Source organism: Pristiophorus japonicus, chromosome 19, assembly GCF_044704955.1.
Source record: "Pristiophorus japonicus isolate sPriJap1 chromosome 19, sPriJap1.hap1, whole genome shotgun sequence".
NCBI classification, from domain to species: Eukaryota; Metazoa; Chordata; class Chondrichthyes; family Pristiophoridae; genus Pristiophorus; species Pristiophorus japonicus.
The window spans coordinates 72318065-72330853 of NC_091995.1; positions in this window are offsets into that span (position 1 = coordinate 72318065).

The following is a 12789-nucleotide window of genomic DNA, read 5'->3' on the forward strand; positions in this document are numbered from 1 at the left end:
ATTATTTAAATGGAGAAAGATTGCAAATTGCTGCAGTACAGCGGGACCTGGGGGTACTTTACAAAAGGATAGTGTGCAGGTACAGCAAGTGATGATGAAATTTTGGCCTTTATTGCAAAGGGGATAGAGTATAAAAGCAGAGAAGTCTTGCTGCAGCTATACAGGGTATTGATGAGGCCACACCTGGAATACTGCGTACAGTTTTGGTTTCCATATTTACGAAAGGATATACTTGCTTTGGTAGCAGTTCAGAGAAGGTTTTTCTAGGTTGATTCCGGAGATGAGGGGTTTGACAATGAGGAAAGGTTGAGTTGGTTTGGCCTCTACGCTTTGGAATTCAGAAGAATGAGAGGTGATCTTATTGCAACGTATAAGATTATGAGGGGGCTTGACAAGGTGGATGCAGAGAGGGTGTTTCCACTGATGGGGGAGACTAGAACGAGAGGGCATGATCTTAGAATAAGGGGCTGCCCATTTAAAACAACGCTGAGGAGAAATTTCTTAGGGTTGTAAATCTGTGGAATTCGCTGCCTCAGAGCTGTTGAAGCTGGGACATTGACTAAATTTAAGACAGAAATAGACCGTTTCTTAAGTGATAAGGGGTTATGGGGAGCGGGCGGGGAAGTGGAGCTGAGTCCATGATCAGATCAACCATGATATTGCATTGGGGAGCAGGAGCCGTATGGCCTACTCCTGTTCCTATTTCTTACGTTTATTTTCTGAATGAAACTTGATTTCAACAGTAAAGTTGAGTTTTTTTTCATTTCCATCTGCCACTTAATGTCGTCTTAAGCCGTCCCCCAGAGTCGAGGAGGACTTGCTTCCACACTAAAAGGAGTTTAAGTTCTAATCAAACAAGATGGTCCAGTTAAACCAGAGTGGAACCAAAATGGAACCAAGCTACATTAAACAAGGTCACTATGGTAACCGTGGGTGGTAATCTGCCAATGGATCGTTCAACATAGCCGCTGGCAGTGGAGCAGCAACTCACACAGACAGTTTCATCCCTGTTAGAATGTGAAATTGACCAGACATACACATTTGGAACACACATACTTGTGCAATGAGACCAATGCTGGATCTACAGTCTCTGGGGCAGGCAGTGGTTGAAGGGACGGGTGGGTGGGGTGCCTGGGTTGTCGTTCACTCCTTCCGTTGTTTGCACTTGGCTTCTGCGTGCTCCTGGCGAAGAGACTCAAAGAATCCGGTACCTTCTCCGATGCTTCTCCTCCACTTTGAGCGGTCTTGGGCCAGGGATTCCCAAGAGGCGGTGGAGTTATGCCCTATCCCATCCTCCAGGTACAGTCTGGTTGCGTTCTAGCTCTTCCACCTGTAGGTGTATGACCCTCCCTCTCCTCTGCCTGCTGTATGTGCTAACTTCATGGGTTCTGTTGAAACCACACGTTGAGGCCACATCCTGAAACTTGTGTTGTTACAGATGGTTCTACATGCCAGAAAATCCGAATGACCTGTCCCTTTGTGCAAGTTTATTTTTCCTGGTTTAGAGGTTCTTCACTGCTATTTGACCTCTTGCTCACAAAAAAATTGGAGCCAAATCTCTAGCCGCTGTACAGGAACCAGTCGGATTTGTTGGACGGTGTATCGGACATTGCGGAGTGCTTGGCTAGTTGGGATTTTGTTTCTTAAGAGACACAAGACTGTCAAAGCAAGTCCGCAGAGGGTGATGAGCCCCTGAGAAATATAAAAGCTGCTGTTTTTGAGATTAGTCCACACTAAAAAGAACAGCTCTTTACTCTGTGCAGGAACACCAGGGAGCAAATGGGGTGACAATTTTCTACAGCCCACGGCAGATGTTCCAGCAGGCCTATGATCATAAAGTATGTCCTTTAGTACTGACCTAAATTGTTTGCTTCAAAACTAGTGCCTCCACAGTAGAATTGCAGTGTTTCCAGAGGCTTTTAATACCCCAGAGTAGTCAACTCATTGAGGTTTCCTGCATTATCCACAACTAGATAGACAACCAGAGGAGGCCCAAGGGACCCAGCCCTGTGACCACCTGAGGAAGTACCTCGGGTCTTGCCCTGGTATGGAGAATTCACCATGTAAGCGATGAGCTCCGCGACCCCAACTAAATGGACAAATGACCAACCAGAGCACAATCTGGTTTGGCCGGAATGGCATTGCACCAAATTCAGTGGGCAGGACTTGTTCACCAAGAGGTCTCTGTTCAAGGCAGGTACTAAATTGGATCAGAGCATTTTCTGAAGTCTCTGGCCCAAATATAGGCTGCCATTCTGTAGCAGGAAGTAATAGAGACCCTAGAGTTAGCAGAAAGATCCATGGATTTCAGTGTTTTGTACAAGAGACTGAAAACAAAACTGAGAGCACATGGAATTTGAGACAACCCATTGGCTTGGGTAGGGAATTGGTTAGGAGGTAGGAGACAGTAGGGATAAGGGATATGTACAATTGGAAGAATGTGCCTAGTGAGATTCTTGGGCCACAGCTTTTTATCGTATTTGTCAATCACTTAGATGAAAAATAGAAAGCTGTATATCTAAGTTTGCTAACGACGGCAAGTTAGGTGGTAAATACTGTAGATGGGAGCAGAAAGTTGCAAAGGGACATTGATCGAGTAAATGAGTGGGGAAAACTGGCAGATGAAGTTCAATATGAGATCATCCACTTTGGACCGAAGAACTATTGGAGTATTTTATAAATGATGAGAAGTTAGTAACACCCCTATTTTTTTTTTTAAAAAGGAGGCAGACAAAAAGCAGGCAACTATAGACCAGTTAGTGTAACATCTGTCGTTGGGAAAATGCTGGAGTCCATTATTAAGGAAGCAGTAGCGGGACATTTGGAAAAGCATAATTCAATCAAGCAGAGTCAGTATGGTTTTTATGTCTGTAATGTACCTATGAATGACTCCACGAGGCATAACGGCTATGGGGAGAGAGCAGGGCAGTGGGATTAGTTGGGATTGATACAGGGTAGTGAGAAGAGAGCAGGGCAGTGAGATTGATACAGGACTATGGGGAGAGAGCAGGGCAGTGGGATTAGTTTGGGATTGATACAGGGCAGTGGGATTAGTTTGGGATTGATACAGAGCAATGGGGAGAGAGCGGGTCAGTGGGATTAGTTTGGGATGGTTTTAGAATAGTGCCGCACATACACAATGGGCAGAGTGGCCTCCTCCATTACTGTAAAGTTCGAAGTTTGGGGCCTCTATATCTAGAATAGCCGTGGACTTTGGGGCAATCTTTGCACTGGGGAAAGCTGGAGACAGCTGTGTAGAACCATTAAAAAATGACTTCATATTTAAGACACCCTATCGCCTGCTGATCTCAGTTAGGGCCTCTGGGTAAGATTACTGTCCAGTCGCTTTTGCAAAAAGGTGCATGTGAGGCGAGAACAGGATCAGACTGGGTTTCCTCCCACAGTCAGTTCGGAGGCAAGCTGGCGTTAGTTGGACGAGAGCTTTCTTTTTAAAAATTCATTCTTGGGTAACGGGCTTTGCTGGCAAGGCTGGCATTTATTGCCCAGAATGTGGAGGTAAGCCATCTTGAACTGCTGCAGTCCGTGTGGTGAAGGTGCTCCCACAATGCTGTTAGGGAGGGAGTTCCAGGATTTTGACCCAGCGACGATGAAGGAACGGCGATATATTTCCAAGTCAGATGGTGTGTGACTTGGAGGGGAACGTGGAGTTGATGGTGTTCCCTTGCGACTGCTGCCCTTGTTCTTCTAGATGGTAGAGGCTGTGGGTTTGGGAGGTGCTGTTGAAGAAGCCATGGCGAGTTGCTATGGTGCATCTTATAGATGGTGCACACTGCAGCCACGGTGGGAATGAATGTTTGTTTAAGGTGGTGGATGGGTTGCAGATCAAGCTGCTTTGTCCTGAATGGTGTTGAGCTTGTTGAGTAATGTTGGAGCTTCAACCATCCAGGCAAGTGGTGAGTATTCCATCACACTCCTGACTTGTGCCTTGTAGGTGGTTTCATCACATGACATCTGGCCTCCAACATCCCCATCCCCACGTCATCATCGAGCTATTGAGTGACCAACACCTCTTGGCGACCCGCTTTCCCAGCCAATTAACACTTTGTTACTCGATTGAATGATCTTGACTGTCAGTCGGACAGACTTTTTTTTCCCCCTATCTGATTTTTGATCTTCCCCCTATGGTATTTCTCTTGCGTTGCTGGCAGCAGTGTCTGGAGATTAATCCTTAATTCACAGAGATTCCAGCACAATCAAGGAAGGTTGACAACCCTAGCACAAATGTCTCAGCACACTTGTGAAAAATGGCCACGTATGTGAGGTGCTGTGGAAATGTCAACGTCCCTGACCTTGGTCAGACCCCACCTGGAGAATTGCATTCAGTCTGGGCACCCCATCTCAGGAAGGATATATTAGCCTTGGAGTGGGTGCAGTGCAGATTCAGCAGAATGATACGGGGCTCAACGGGTTAAATTACAAGGACAGGGTTGCATAAACCTATTTTGTATTCCTTTGTGTTTTGAAGATTGAGGAGTGATCGAGCTGCTTAAAATGTTAAGAGTTTGGTAGAGTGGATACAGAGAAACAAATTGCTCTGGTTAGGGAATCAGGAATAAGAGGATATAATCAAGTTAGAGCCAGGACACTCCGGGGTGATGTCAGGAAGTACTTTTTTCCACACAAGGGGTAGCGGGAATCTGGAACTCTCTCCCCAAATCTGTGGATGTTGAGGGACAATTGGAGCTTTCAAGACTCGGATCGATAGATTTTTGTTAGACAAGGGTATCAACGGATATGGAGCAAAAGCAAATGGAGTTAAGATACAGATCAGCCATGATCTAATTGAATGGCCTCCTCCTGTTCCTAAACCAATGGAATCCAGGGCTTTATGAAGAGAATTTTAAAAAGACTTAAAAGAATTGCATTAATTTGTTGGATAAATCAGGGTCAAACACTGGGAACACTGAACAACTGGACAGTTTTTTATGTCAGTTTTTCCTGGCGAGTGACCTTGGCTTAGCTTCCTTGTAGTGACCGGCTGTGGCCGGCAGGGGGCGCGCGGGGCTCAGCATGCAATGACCGCTTGTGGCCGGCAGGGGGAATGCAGGGCTCAGCCTGCAGTGACCAGCTGTAGCCGACAGGGGGAGAGTAGGGCTCAGCCTGCAGTGTGCACCTGTGACCGACATGGGGAAACTTCAAAAAAGCAGACTGGGAAGCCTTCCAAAGATCAGTTGACACAGAGATCAGGTGGATTCCACCAACCGCCAACAGATTTATAGGAATTATTAAATAGCAAAACGCAGTATACCTCAGGGGTTTAGAAAGACATAAGAACGTAAGAAATAGGAACAGGAAGTAGGCCATACGGCCCCTCGAGCCTACTCTGCCATTCAATAAGATCATGGCTGATCTGATCATGGACTCAGCTCGACTTCCCAGCCCGTTCTCCATAACCCCTTATCCTCTATATTCCTTGTTGGATGGTAGAAAGCGAGGCTCTCTACCAGGAGTATTCGCTGAACAAGAACCCAGCCACAGTCACCGCAATGCTGGAGTCCTTGAACTCAGCGAGACGTGAAAGTTGAAGGAACCTTATGGAGAAGTCCAGCAGGACTGCATGGGCCCTGCTCCATCAACTTGGCGGGCAAATCCCGCCTATAGACACAGGACGACCAACAGAGTGGACGCCATTACGTCCCACTTGATACAAACATCAAAGGCTCCGGTGGACAAAGAATATCGTCGGCAGATGAAGCGGCAGCTTTTGACAAAGCTGACAATGGCTGATCCACTTGGATCATAACAGTCCCTCGGAGTTGAGGATAACTTGCTGCCACTCTAAAAAATGAGTTCTCAGGTGACTGAGGAGTCCAATGTGGGACAGACAGTCGTTGAAGGAAAGGGTGGGACAGGTTTGCCGCAATCTCCTTCCGCTGTTTACACTTGGTTTCTGCATGCTCTCGGCAACAAGACTCGAGGTGCTCAGCACCCTCCTGGATGCTCTTCCTCCACTTTGGACGGTCTTGGGCCAGGGACTCCCAGGTGTCGGTGGGGATGTTGCACTTTGTCAAGGAGGCTTTGAGGGTGTCCTTGAAACATTTTCTCTGCCCACCTGGGGCTCGCTTGCCATGTCAAAACTCCGTGTTGAGCGCTTGCTTGGGAGTCTTGTGTCGGGCATGCGGACGATGTTGCCTGCCCAACGGAGCTGTTCAACCTTCGCCGCCTCCAGGCCAGATCCAAGGTCGTCCCATCGTCATTGACCTCAGTACGTGTACGATGCCTGCATCTGTGCACACTCGGAGGCCAAACTCCAAGCCATTATCAACACCTTCACTGAGGCATACGAGAGCATAGGCCTTACACTAAACATCCGTAAGACAGAGGTCCTCTACCAACCTTACCCCGCCACACAGCACTGCTCCCCGATTATCAAAATCCACGATGAGGCCATGGACAACGTGGACCATTTTCCATACGAACTAAATGCAGCCCTGTCGACAACCAAATCTGGAAAAGCTGCTAGTCCAGATGGTGTTTACCCAGAATTCTTAAAAGCACTGGAACCCAAAGTGATCAGATGGCTGACCTCTATCTCTGAGGTACTGGCAACTGGTAAAATTCCACCTATTTGGAGGGAGACTAAAATAATTGCCCTCCTGTAGCAGGGGAAGAATGATTGTGAAGCCTCCAGATACCGCCCGATCTCCTCACTTTGTACTAGTTATAAAGTGCTGAAGAGGCGATTACTCCACAGACTAGCCCCCATCATCGAGCCAACCATCCCTAAGGAGCAAGCTGGCTTCCGGAGCGGCCGTAACAACAATAACAACCTGTGTTTATATAGCGCCTTTAACGTAGTAAAATGTCCCAAGATGCTTCACAGGAGTGTTATAAGACAAAATAAATAAATTTGACACCGAGCCACATAAGAAGAAATTACGGCGGATGACCAAAAGCTGGTCAAAGAGGTATGTTTTAAGGAGCGTCTTAAAGGAAGAAACAGAGGTAGAGAGGCAGAGAGGTTTAGGGAGGGAGTTCCAGAGCTTGGGACCCAGGCAGCTGAAGGCACAGCCACCGAGGGTTGAGCGATTATAATCAGGGATGCTCAATAGGGCAGAATTAGAGGAGCGTAGACAGCTCGGGGGGGTTGTGGGGCTGGAGGAGATTACAGAGATAGGGAGGGGCGAGGCCATGGAAGGATTTGCTTAACCGGGAGCCAATGTAGGTCAGCGAGCACAGGGGTGATGGGTGAGCGGGACTTGGTGCGAGTTAGGACACAGGCTGTCGAGTTTTGGATGACCTCAAGTTTATGTAGGGTAAAATGTGGGAGGCCGGTCAGGAGTGCGTTGGAGTAGTCAAGTCTAGAGGTAACAAACACATGGAAAAAAGTTACAAAGTAACTGCTGCGACCAAGTGGTGGCTTTAACAACGCACATCGAAACAGGCTTGCAGCGCCAGCTCAAGACTGCCCTGGCACTCATGGACCTGTCAGTGGTGTATGACACAGTATGGAAGCATGAACTGCTTTTCAAGCTCTCCACCATTTTACCCTGCAGATCAACGATCTATCTTCTCAACTCCATGCATAGCAACCGACGCTTCCGTCTATACTCTGGCACTCAGAAGGGCAGATATAGGATATTGAACAACGGACTCCCACAAGGGAGGGAAGCCTTGCGGAAGAGTTCATAGAGTGTATCAGGGACGGGTTCCTTGAGCAGTATGTAACAGAACCAATCGGGGGGCAGGTTATCTTAGATCTGGTCCTGTATAATGAGACAGGATTAATAAACAATCTCCTAGTAAAGGATCCCTTTGGAATGAGTGATCAGATGGAGGGTGAGAAAGTTGGATCTCCAACCAGTGTACCAAGCTTAAACAAAGGAGGCTATGAAGGTATGAGGGCAGAGTTGGCTAAAGTGGACTGGGAAAATAGATTAAAGTGTAGGACAGTTGATGAACAGTGGTGTACATTTAAATAAATATTTCACAATTCTCAAGAAAAATATATTCCAGTGAGGAGGAAAGGATGCAAGAGAAAACATAGAAACATAGAAAATAGGTGCAGGAGTAGGCCATTCGGCCCTTCTAGCCTGCACCGCCATTCAATGAGTTCATGGCTGAACATTCAACTTCAGTACCCCATTCCTGCTTTCTCGCCATACCCCTTGATCCCCCTAGTAGTAAGGACCTCATCTAACTCCTTTTTGAATATATTTAGTGAATTGGCCTCAACAACTTTCTGTGGTAGAGAATTCCACAGGTTCACCACTCTCTGGGTGAAGAAGTTCCTCCGTATCTCGGTCCTAAATGGCTTACCCCTTATCCTTAGACTGTGACCTCTGGTTCTGGACTTCCCCAACATTGGGAACATTCTTCCTGCATCTAACCTGTCTAACCCCGTCAGAATTTTAAATGTTTCTATGAGGTCCCCTCTCATTCTTCTGAACTCCAGTGAATACAAGCCCAGTTGATCCAGTCTTTCTTGATAGGTCAGTCCCGCCATCCCGGGAATCAGTCTGGTGAACCTTCGCCCTGTACAACTGTAGCAACACCTCCCTGCCCCTGTACTCAAATCCCCTTGCTATGAAGGCCAACATGCCATTTGCTTTCTTAACCGCCTGCTGCACCTGCATGCCAACCTTCAATGACTGATGTACCATGACACCCAGGTCTCTTTGCACCTCCCCTTTTCCTAATCTGTCACCATTCAGATAATAGTCTGTCTCTCTGTTTTTACCACCAAAGTGTATAACCTCACATTTATCCACATTATACTTCATCTGCCATGCATTTGCCCACTCACCTAACCTATCCAAGTCGCTCTGCAGCCTCACAGCATCCGTGGCTAACTAAAGAAATAAAGGATGGTATCCAATTAAAAACAAGGGCATACAAAGTGGCCAAAACTAGTGGGAGGACAGAAGATTGGGAAGCTTTTAAAAGTCAGCAAAAAATGGCCAAAACTGATTAAGAAAGGCAAGATAGACTATGAAAGTAAACTAGCACAAAATATAAAAACAGATAGTAAGAGTTTCTATCTGTATATAAAAAGGAAAAGAGTGGCTAAAGTAAATGTTGGTCTCTTAGAGGACAAGACCGGGGAGTTAGTAATGGGGAACATGGAGATGGCAGAAACTCTAAACAAGTTTTTATGGTAGAGGACACTAACAATATTCCGACAGTGGATAGCCTGGGGGCTATAGGGGGGGAGGAACTTAACACAATCACAATCACTAAGGAGGTGGTACTCAGTAAGATAATGGGACTAAAGGCAGATAAATCTCCTGGAGCTGATGGCTTACATCCTAGGGTCTTAAGAGAAGTAGCGGCAGGGATTGTGGATGCATTGGTTGTAATTTACCAAAATTCCCTGTTTCAAAAAAGGAGGCAGATAAAAAGCAGGAAACTATAGACCAGTTAGCCTAACATCTGTGGTTGGGAACATGTTGGAGTCCATTATTAAAGAAGCAGTAGCAGGACATTTGGAAAAGCAAAATTTGGTCAGGCAAAGTCAGCATGGATTTATGAAGGGGAAATCATGTTTGACAAATTTTCTGGAATTCTTTGAGGATGTAACGAATAGGGTGGATAAAGGGGAACCAGTGGATGTGATGTATTTGGACTTCCAGAAGGCATTTGACAAGGTGCCACACAAAATTTACTGCACAAGATAAAAGTTCAGGGTTTGGGGGTAATATATTAGCATGGATAGAAGATTGGCTGACAAACAGAAATCAGAGAGTTGGGATAAATGGTTCATTCCCTGGTTGGTAATCAGTAACTAGTGGGATGCCGCAGAGATCAGTGCTGGGACCCCAACTATTTACAATCTATATTAACGACTTGGAAGAGGGGACTGAGTGTAACGTAGCCAGGTTTGTTGATGATACAAAGATTGGAGGAAGGGCAATGTGTGAGGAGGACATAAAGAGACTGCAGGAGGACATAGACAGGCTAAGTGAGTCGGCAAGAATTTGTCAGATGGAGTATAATGTTGGAAAGTGTGAGGTCATGCACTTTGGCAGAAAAAAATCAAAGAGCAAGTTATTATTTAAATGGAGAAAGATTGCAAAGTGCTGCAGTACCGCGGGACCTGGGGGTACTTGTGCATGAAACACAAAAGGATAGTATGCAGGTACAGCAAGTGATCAGGAAGGCCAATGGAATCTTGGCCTTTATTGCAAAGGGGGATGGAGTATAAAAGCAGGGAAGTCTTGCTACAGTTATACAGAGTATTGGTGAAGCCACACCTGGAATACTGCGTGCAGTTTTGGTTTCCATATTTACAAAAGGATATACTTGCTGTGGAGGCAGTTCAGAGAAGGTTCACTAGGTTGATCCCGGGGATGAGTGCGTTCACTTATGAGGAAAGGTTGAGTAGGTTGGGCCTCTACTCATTGGAATTCAGAAGAATGAGAGGTGATCTTATAGAAACGTATGAGATTATGAGGGGGCTTGACAAGGTGGATGCAGAGAGGATGTTTCCACTGATGGGGGAGACTAGAACTAGAGGGCATGATCTTAGAATAAGGGACCACTCATTTAGAACTGAGATGAGGAGAAATTTCTTCTCTCAGAGAGTTGTGAATCTGTGGAATTCGCTGCCTCAGAGAGCTGTGAAAGCTGGGACATTAAATACATTTAAGACAGAAATAGACAGTTTCTTAAATGATAAGGGGATAAGGGGTTATGGGGAGCGGGCAGGGAAGTGGAGCTGAGTCCATGATCAGATCAGCCATAATCTTATTGAATGGCGGAGTAGGCTCGAGGGGCCGTATGGCCTACTCCTGCTCCTATTTCTTATGTTCTTATGTAAGGTTATGTCTTGGCACTAATGATATTCATGACACCAGTGATCTGCCCGAAACAGAGTCCCGCAAGTTCATATATGCTGATGGTATTGCCTTGGCCACGCAAAGCATGACTCTGTCCATCACCGAAGAGACCCTGACCGGTGATTTACTGAGGATGGAGGCCTACTTCCTCTGATGGCGACTCCAGCCAACCCTCAACACCCATCAAGCAAACCAAGCTTTGAAAGTCTCCTTTTGCGGCGCAGAGGTAAACCATGCCAAAAAAAACTCCTATTTAGGAGTCACGCTTGATCGCAGCCTGTCATATGTAAGACAAAGGTCCTCCACCAGCCTGTCCCCGCCACACAGCACTGCCCTCCAATCATCAAGATTCACGGCACTCGATCAGCTTCGCTGGGAAGGCCACATAGTTCGCATGCCAGATACAAGATTCCCTAAGCAAATGCTTTACGCGGAGCTCCTTCATGGTAAACGAGCCAAAGTTGGGCAGTGGAAATGTTATAAAGACATTCTCAAAGCCTCCCTGGTAAAGTGCGACATCACCACTGACACCTGGGAGACCCTGGCCGAAGACCGTCCGAGGTGGAGAAAGTGCATCCGGGAAGGCGCTGAGCTCCTCGAGTCTCAACGCAAAGAGCACGAAGAAGTCAAGCACAGGCAGCGGAAGGAGCGCGCGGCAAACCAGCCCCACCCACCCCTACCTTCAACGAATGTCTGTTCCACCTGTAACAGGGTCTGCGGCTCTCGTATCGGACTGTTCAGCCATCAAAGAACTCACTTTGGGAGTGGAAGCAAGTCCTCCTCGATTCCGAGGGACTGATCATCATATAGGCAACATCTCCAGAATCTTCCGGAAAGGAAGTGGAGTGTGGGAAATTGCACTCTGCTTCCATTGAGGGGCAGTAAGGCCAATTCTACGGCGGGAGCAGGACTTCCACGCTGGGGGCTAAAATTCCCTGCCCCAGAAGGTTACCGCCCCCAAGATGGGAGCCTGTGCGGGGAGGCAGAGGCGGGGGCGTGGGATGGAGGGGAGAGTGGTGGAGGTGGGGTGCGGAGAAACCCAGGGCGGGGGACAGGAGGGGCCACATTGCAGCGAAGGTCTGGGGGGAGGGGGGGCGAAGTGTGTTGGAGGGGCGGGCCTGGGGGCTCTGTGCCTCGGTGCGGGGAGTGTTCGGAGTGGGGTGGACGGGTTGACTGCGCAGATGGCGGTTGGTGGATGTGGTGTGATTGGCGTCACGGGGGCGTGGCTCCGGGGCTGGGGGGCTCGACATCCGGGGGTGTTCGGCATTTGGGAAGGATTCTGACGGGGCGGGTTGGGTGCGGTGGGAGTGAACCCGGTGTTGGGTGGGTCCGGAGGCGGGGGGGGGGCGCCATGCTCTTGGGTTGGGGGTTGGGCTGTTTGGTGCTGGAATTGGGAGAGACTTCTTCACTCGGGGAGTTGTTGGCCTGTGGGGCTCCCTGCTGCGGAGAGTTGTTGATGCCAGTTCATTGGATGTGTTCGGGAGGGAGTTGGATGTGGTCCTTGCGGTCGGGGGGTGTGGGGGGGGGAGGTGCTGGGAGGTGCTGGGGTGGGTGATCAGCCATGATCTTGTTGAATGGTGGTGCAGGCTCGAAGGGTCGATTGTCCTACTTCTGCACCTATTTTCTATGTTTCTATGTTTCTATGTAACCTTGGGAAGAAACTAAAGAGTCGGGTCAACTTGATGCAGAAACTTGCCGGATCCACATGGGGAGCAGATGCTCAAATCCTCTGTACAGCAGCACTCGCCCTGGCGTACTCTACAGCGGAGTACTGTCTCTGGCGTGGCGATCCAGTCCACATGTCAAATCTGTTGATGTTCAGCATAATTCTACTGTGAGAATTATTACCGGTGCGCTTTTATCGGCACCAACACCTTGGCTGCCCATGCTTGCAAACATCGCACCACCGTGAAAATGCAGTCTCCAGAGAATACAACCACTTCACCACCAAAAACATGCCGATCCAGGCCGACTTAAACAATCTGCCACC